This window comes from Littorina saxatilis, linkage group LG8, assembly GCF_037325665.1.
Source record: "Littorina saxatilis isolate snail1 linkage group LG8, US_GU_Lsax_2.0, whole genome shotgun sequence".
Classification (NCBI taxonomy): Eukaryota; Metazoa; Mollusca; class Gastropoda; order Littorinimorpha; family Littorinidae; genus Littorina; species Littorina saxatilis.
The window spans coordinates 2153005-2159004 of NC_090252.1; the positions used below are offsets into that span (position 1 = coordinate 2153005).

At 48.8% G+C, this 6000-nt stretch overlaps 1 long non-coding RNA gene across 1 annotated transcript in view; it reads left to right on the forward strand.

Annotated features, from left to right (window-relative positions):
- Positions 1-6000, forward strand: part of LOC138972528 (uncharacterized) — a 183022-nt gene that overhangs the window by 143352 nt on the left and 33670 nt on the right. Inside the window, exon 2 of the long non-coding RNA XR_011457656.1 lies at positions 5641-6000. This exon is cut by the window's right edge and continues 637 nt beyond it. This is a non-coding gene — a long non-coding RNA (uncharacterized lncRNA). The remainder of the gene's footprint in view (positions 1-5640) is intronic.

Sequence of the window (6000 nt, forward strand, 5' to 3'; positions counted from 1 at the left end):
AGCGTAGTCCACCATGGTCAAAATGTATCTGTTTCCGTCCTCAGACGCAGGCAAGATGGGCCCGATGATGTCCACTGCCACCCGACGAAAGGGTTCGTCGATGAGCGGCATCTTCTCCAAGGGGACCTTCCTCACCCTTCCTTTGGCAACCACCTTCTGGCACTTATCGCAGGACGCACAGAAACGTCGGACATCCGTGCAGATGCCTGGCCAGTAAAAGTGGCGCCAGACACGATCCGTGGTCTTCTTGGTACCAAGATGACCTCCCAGAATCGAGTCGTGTGCCGTTGCCATGACACCCTCGCGAAACTCGCGAGGCACGACAACCTGTTTGAATGTACCTTCTTGGTTGCTGAACTCACGGTAGAGCAACTTCTTGTCCCTGAGGAACTTTGACCTCCCATGCTTCCCGCTCAGCTTCACCTTCCCCGACTTCGCGTGCTCCCGAGGAGTAGCTAAGGTCGGGTCAGAATCCTGAGCCTTCGCGAGAAGCGCGGGGGTCACGTTCCCCAGGGCAGCTCGTGCAGCAGGTAGGGGTTTGAGAGGTTTGTCCTCTCGCTCCGCCTGTGCCCGCGTGAGCACTGAAATGACGTCGGGAGACCGATAAACGGGAACCTCCCTGGTGACGCCGTCCACAAACTGAACCCGGTTTCCAATGAGCAGGTCGCATGGAGGATCGTCCATGACGACGGCCACAATGGTCCCCGTGAACAACGGGGTTACGACCTTGATCACTGCCGTGTTCAAGTCGTAAGCGTGAGATGCCTCGGCCATTCTCACCCTGATGCTGTCTCCTGTGTAGGCCATAGCTGGAACTAGACTCGCCCGAACCACTATCATGTCTGCCCCTGTGTCCCGCAGACCTTCGCCCTTCACTCCGTTAACGTAGACGTTGCAGTGGGGCTGGAAATGTTTCCTGGAGCACGGAACGCAGAGTTGTGGGATGGTGCATGAGCTCGTGACGTCCCTGAACTCCTCACTGCCAACGAAGTGAACGCCCTTCTGGTCAGCCTGTCTCTTGTGGCAGTCCTTCTTCACGTGGCCCCGCTTGTTGCAGTAGTAACACTGGATGTCAGTTCTGGAACTCGATCCCTTGTGTCCCTGATCGTCCTTCCCGTCCTTGGGTCCTGAAGAACCCGAATTTCCCGTTTTTCCTGGCCGTGAGCCTGAAGATTTGCCGGAGATCGCCTGGGCGTCCTCGTGCACTCTGATCCAGTCGGCTGCCTCCTGAGTAGTCTTGGGCTGGTGCTCCTGCACGAAGGTCACCACCTCAGGTCGCAGGCTGGACATCAGTTGTTCCATGACTATGAGGTCGGCAAGGTCGTTGACGGTCCAGTCCTTTTCGGCCATCTCCACCCAGCGCCGCAGGTAGAGATTAAGGCGTGCCACAAACTGATGGCTCAGCTCGCCGCTCAGTCTCTTGCTGTTACGCAGACGTCGTCTGTAGGCTTCCGCAGTCAGGTTGAAGCGCTGGAGTAACGCCTTCTTAAGTGCCTGATAGTCTCTCGCCTCGTCGTCATCCAAAGCGTTGTAGAGCTGCAATGCGCGTCCTTTCAAGCAGGTGCTAAGGCGGCTAGCCCACGTGGCCTCTTCCCACTTCTGGTCTGATGCAATGCGCTCAAACCGGCGTAAAAAGTCGTCGAGCTCGTCCTTGTCATCGTCGAACGTCGGCAGTCTCGTACGGTCGGCAACAAACGTCGGCGCGCTAGCCTGAGTAAGCGTACCCTTCTCGGCCTGTAGCCTAGCTAGCTCTAGCTGGTGTTCGCGATCCGCCTGCTCTTTCCGGTCTAGTCTGTCACGTTCGTCTCTCTTTTCCTGTCTGTCTCGTTCTCTTTCTTGTCTGTCAAGTTCGTCTTTCTTTTCCTGTCTATCTCGTTCGTCTTTCCTTTCCTGTCTGTCACGTTCTTCTTTCCTTTCCTGTCTGTCTCGTTCAGCCTGTCGTTCCCTTTCTTGTCTGTCAAGTTCGTCCTTCTTGTCCTGTCTGTCACGTTCTTCTTTTCTTGTCAGTCGCTCAAATTCTTCCTTCCGTTCCACTTCTAAGCGTTTTAGAACGCTTCGGGCTCTAACGCGTGCGTCTCGCTCAGTCGGTTGCTCACTACCAGGAGTCTCGAAAGTTATTCTCCTCGTCGGAGATCCCCCTGTGGCCATGGTTAGTTTTAGCAAAGCTTTATTACCAAAGTAAGTCTAACGCAGCTATAGCTAGAACACGCGGTGATGAAATGGATACAAAAATCCAGCAACCGGAAAATGCAGAAGAAAAATCCAAACGGTGTAGAACAAAACGCGTAGCCTACTTTATGGCTGCTTTTTGCGGTGAAACAAAGTGTTTCCCACAGCCGTGGCCTACTTTATCGGCTGCTTTTTGCGGTGAAACAGAGTGTTTCCCACAGCCTTGGTTAGGACAGAAGTCCTCGGACCCTTCCCCCCCAAAATTCCAACAAAGTCAAAATATGGAGAAAAATCCAAGTAAAACAAGACGGTAGAAATGTAACCTGTTACAGAATGCGAAACAACAATGTAGAGAAAACTGAGTAAAACGAATAACAAATCCGCTAACCCCGCTCAGCTCTCTGCAACGGAAAACTCTGAACGTACAACAACAAAGATTCACAAACAAAGGAAAGGGAGATAATCACAGTTAGCGCATACAATAACTCACAAATTACAATTTACATTTCCTGCAAGATGTGAATCGCTTAAGGTGTGGTATATGATCAAAACTATACAAAAAAGGGTAGCACCAAGCAGAAAACAAGTCGAGCACTGACGAGATTATCTGCTCTTAGTTCTCCTTAATTGGTGGGTCTTTATCAGTTGGAAATTAACTGAGTAAATCCCGGCTTGGCCCCCACGTGTCACGTTTCAATATATCACTCAAGGTGATTATGAACCGGTTAATTACTACTAATTAACTAACCACACCACGATCCACTCTCGCAGGCATACAATTAAATAGAGTCAACAAAAGTATAAGTTTCAGACGCCTGTTTATGTATAAACTCTCCACCTCCCTCGAGCCTTCACTCAAAATATGTTCCTTTTACGTTCTCAACACGTAAAAAACCAGTGTTCACTGACAAAATGCCAGTACTATGTAGAAAATTATAGTAACACGCTGAACCCGTGTAAATACAGTCGAAATGAGAATGTTCTGTTCGAAAAGCTCTAGTTCGTGCAGGTGTCACACACCCCACGTTGTCACTACTCCAATGAAATCATAGATACGAAAAGACAACGGTGGTCAACGGGGTGCGTACGACATGGTGCACTTAGCTTTATCTCTGCTGCTGCTGCTTAGCCGGTATGCTGGTTAGTCGGTTCGCTGGTTAGCCGGTCCGCTGGTTAGCCGGTTCGCTGGTTAGCCGGTCCGCTGGTTAGCCGGTCTCCTGGTTAGCCGGTCTCCTGGTTAGCGTAGCCTCAACAGTTCCCGCCAGAGTCAGCCGTGCCGATGTTACGGGAACGTAACGAACGAACGAAACGAACGAACGAAGGAAGGCTGCAAACAGAAAGCATCGGTGCACTAAACATGTCAGCTACCCCTCACCCACCACCTTAAAACATGTCATCTTTAAATATCTCATCGAGCACGTGGGCCTGCACAAAACTGACTTTTTACAACAACAAAACAGCCATTTTCCGTCCTTCTCTCCCTATCTGCAAAAACCATATACAGATTAGTATTTTAGCGTCACAGAGAGTAAATTATGCGCTAACCTGGAAAGAACAACAGAGAGTATTTCATTCCACAACACAGACTCATCAACAGCGTTAAATAATGATTTATTACCTCAAAAGCCTATGATTGTAACTCTCAATGGAAGCAAAGTCCGCCTCCTCCCTGGAACAGTCTCTGTTCGTCAACAGTGACCCAAAACGTCCAGAACCCCTTGTCGAATCCTTATGCGAAAGCCATCGCCGACGAAGGAAATGTGACGACTTGTCCTCAGCAAAATACGTGGCAGAGGAAAGGAATAACTTGTGGAAGTTCCCCTAGAGTGCCGAATATGATACTCGGTGAAAAACCATCATACTCTAGTAACTGTGTGTTAGGTCCTTCCCCTTCTGCCGCTGGGTGTCAAGTGTGTCGTCCTTGAGTCTCTGACAGACCACCTAGCCAAATACACGTGACTGACCTTGTCACCAAACCAGTCCAGCTATACACAGTTTTGCCTCCCCAAGCAGGAAAAAGACACGAGAAACTCAATCCCTGAAAATCCCGTGCGCGCTGTCAGCGAAAAAAACCGTCAGCCCTATGACAGCAGAAACCTGCACTGTGAAGCTCGTGCGTTTCAAAACATCCGTGCTCGGGAGCACTGTCAGCAAAAACTCTGCTGTGTCCAATATCACGCACAGGCGCTTTCTATCATACATTGACCCAGAACAGGCACTCCACTGAGTGACGCTTTCTTGGTCTCTGTCACCCGATCGTGACAGTGTTGCATTCCGTCTTAGTACTGTACAGCGATTTGTTCTCAGTATCTCTGTCTGTGTTGCATTCCGTCCTAGCACTGTACAGCGATTTGTTCTCAGTATCTCTGTCTGTGTTGCATTCCGTCCTAGCACTGTACAGCGATTTGTTCTCAGTATCTCTGTCTGTGTTGCATTCCGTCCTAGCACTGTACAGCGATTTGTTCTCAGTATCTCTGTCTGTGTTGCATTCCGTCCTAGCACTGTACAGCGATTTGTTCTCAGTATCTCTGTCTGTGTTGCATTCCGTCCTAGTACTGTACAGCGATTTGTTCTCAGTATCTCTGTCTGTGTTGCATTCCGTCCTAGTACTGTACAGCGATTTGTTCTCAGTATCTCTGTCTGTGTTGCATTCCGTCCTAGCACTGTACAGCGATTTGTTCTCAGTATCTCTGTCTGTGGTGCATTCCGTCCTAGCACTGTACAGCGATTTGTTCTCAGTATCTCTGTCTGTGTTGCATTCCGTCCTAGCACTGTACAGCGATTTGTTCTCAGTATCTCTGTCTGTGTTGCATTCCGTCCTAGCACTGTACAGCGATTTGTTCTCAGTATCTCTGTCTGTGTTGCATTCCGTCCTAGCACTGTACAACGATTTGTTCTCAGTATCTCTGTCTGTGTTGCATTCCGTCTTAGTACTGTACAACGATTTGTTCTCAGTATCTCTGTCTGTGGTGCATTCCGTCCTAGCACTGTACAGCGATTTGTTCTCAGTATCTCTGTCTGTGTTGCATTCCGTCCTAGCACTGTACAGCGATTTGTTCTCAGTATCTCTGTCTGTGTTGCATTCCGTCCTAGCACTGTACAGCGATTTGTTCTCAGTATCTCTGTCTGTGTTGCATTCCGTCCTAGTACTGTACAGCGATTTGTTCTCAGTATCTCTGTCTGTGTTGCGTTCCGTCTTAGTACTGTACAGCGATTTGTTCTCAGTATCTCTGTCTGTGTTGCATTCCGTCCTAGCACTGTACAGCGATTTGTTCTCAGTATCTCTGTCTGTGTTGCATTCCGTCCTAGTACTGTACAGCGATTTGTTCTCAGTATCTCTGTCTGTGTTGCATTCCGTCCTAGTACTGTACAGCGATTTGTTCTCAGTATCTCTGTCTGTATTACAACTTGCTTTTTTTCATTACAGTTTAACATTTTAATCACTAAATGACGTTTGTTTTGTAATCAAAGCATAAACGGGAGTGCCAGATAGTGAACAGCCGAGTTTGGAGTCTGTGACCGACAGTACTGTAACAAGATCAGTGTAACACGTGTTGTTGTGTTGGGTTGAGGACTGTGAACTGTAGCGTTACAACTACACAGCACAGTGCTGTAAAAAGATCAGTGTAACACGTGTTGTTGTGTTGGGCTGAGGACTGTGAACTGTAGCGTTACAACTACACAGCACAGTGCTGTAACAAGATCAGTGTAACACGTGTTGTTGTGTTGGGATGAGGACTGTGAACTGTAGCGTTACAACTACACAACACAGTGCTGTGACAAGATCAGTGTAACACGTGTAATTGTTGTGTTGGGTTGAGGACTGTGAAC